Genomic DNA, 2,521 nt, shown 5'->3' with positions numbered 1-2,521 from the left:
CCCGTGATCATTTACCGCGTGAAATTTGACCTCCCCCGGTAAATATTCATTAGTGATATTTTACCCCCAGAATTTTTCGCCGGGAGGTAAATATTCTCTAGTGAAATTTTACCGGTGGGTAAATATTCTCTAGTGAAATATTACCGGGGGAGTAAAATTTCACGGGGGTAAATAATCCCGGTTACACCGGCGCTGTACGTGATATTCGCAGCTGTATACTATCAGGTTGATTGCGGATCTCGTGTGGTATGTCAACCATTATTGGTTATGAGTTATGACTATTATAATTGGCTTATCCAGTACCTGTTCATACTTAGTATACGCCTTCTATATAATTTTGACTAATAATGCAAGGTTCTCAAAATATAAAATCTATCAAGTTAAAATTTAAAATAGATTTTTTTACTATCGATATTTCATCATATACTTGGATCGATTTTTAAATTTGTCTATTTAACTGAACATTTTAAAAGCGTTCCTATATTTTTATTATTATTTTATTATGTATCTCAAATATACAGTAGGTCCATAATATCATATAGATTATTACAAATGATGATAATTATTTATTTATTTTATTTTATTTTAGACACTGTAGGAAAAAGTACGTATATATTTACTTTAATTTTGTATACAAAAATTGAGTTTCACTTTCCACCATACAAATTATCAAATACATAATATTATTTTTTTAAAAATCATTAGAGTATGATACTGAAATCACATTAAATTTAATAAAAACTAATATTCACTTTAGAATTAAATAAATCAAACTATTCTGTTCTTCAATTTTAAATTAAAATAAAAAAGCAGTAGCTGTACCTACCTGTATATTTTACATTTTATAACTTTAATCTAATTATCTATTGGACTGGAACAGTAACTTAATATTCAGTCCAATTAAATCCAATTAAACCTTGAAAAACACGAGTATAATATACTTCATGGGACAAGCTAAGTTAAATAACCATTGTATAATAGTAATAATAATTAAACCAGAATATTAGAGGAACAATTTCCTATAACATGATATTTATTACACATGAAATGCGTCCCGAAATCCCTTTTCCACATGAATTGCGTCCCAAAGATATTTAACGACTACACGAATTGCGTCCCAACCATATTTAACAACTACCCGAATTGCGTCCCAACGTAAAAACATTATTTTCCTTCTCATTTCATACAGACTTAGGACTGTCGATAGCAAATTACGACTATCGGTAGGTTAAAAATATTGTTTTTTTTATCATTGTTATGCAATTAGATGTAAGTAAAATAAAATGTGTAGGCTAATAATATAATAATAATAATATAATAGTTAAAAAAAATATATAAAAAAAGTTATAATTATCAAATTAAAAAATTGGTAAAAACTTGAATGATACCTTCTTAATATAATCAAAACGGGTTAATTGGCCACTTTCATATTTTGCCATATTTTGTCTTAGTGAATTTTCTTTTTCACCTACCATCATTCGTCTGTTTTTAATTACAAGAATACTTCGTTGTTTAATATAAGTTTCTTTTTGTACATTTTTTAAAACATCTATAAATTGAAATATATTCGGGTGTGCTGAGTAAAACATACTGTTAAACTTGGAGTGGAAGGCTTCAAAACTATTCGTATTTCGAATTATAGAACATGAGTACATTGCCCATACAGAAGGCGGGAAGTCACAATCAGGCTTTATGTATGTATATAATATATAATCGGAAAATTGCTGTACTTTTTCATTTTCGGGTAAAATGGATACAATATCGTCAGTAAAACAATCCTCCACTTCATCTGGTTTTAAAAATGGGAGACCAAAAAAATATTTTAAAAAAATACTGATATCTGAATTTTTTTTGTATTCTTGACTTAAACCAACTGTTTGAATTTTCCTCCACCAGCTTTGACCTAAATGAAACCTGCATCCTTTCATTTGAACTGATGGCCACACGATTAACAAAGATGAGTGGATTGCTTTTTCAAAATCAGCAAATATTATTTTAGGTGAAAAATTGATAATATTTTTTAGAAACTCAGATTTGAGATGTGAAAATGCTTTTATATAAGTATCTATATTTTTATTAGGAAGTAAAAAAAATACTAGTGGTATATAATTATTATTTATCAAGCCATGGACTGTAAAAAAATATGTAAACAGTTTTGGGCAACTTTTAAAAGTTCCATCCACAAATATTGTATCAACTTCACTTAAAAAATTTAAATTAGTAATTGTTGAAAAAATGATTATATTATTTTCGTTGTCATTCACTAATAAAAAATTTTCATCTCTGTTAGTCTGAATATTTTCATTCAATAAAATATTGTGTAAATCAGGTAATTTATCTGGAAGTTTTGGAATTGTCGATGACCGAGTGTGGTGTATATTATTACGAATCAAGGTTAAATCATAAGTTGTCAATGTTGGAATGTCTTTTGATAAAGCTCCTTGAATAAGTTTTGATGGTTTACCATAAAGTTCTTCTACAACCTTTCGCTTTAAATTATTACTTAACTGTGTCTATTAAA

Source organism: Acyrthosiphon pisum, chromosome A2 (genome assembly GCF_005508785.2).
Source record: "Acyrthosiphon pisum isolate AL4f chromosome A2, pea_aphid_22Mar2018_4r6ur, whole genome shotgun sequence".
Taxonomy (NCBI): domain Eukaryota; kingdom Metazoa; phylum Arthropoda; class Insecta; order Hemiptera; family Aphididae; genus Acyrthosiphon; species Acyrthosiphon pisum.
Note: the sequence above shows the minus strand (reverse complement) of the source record.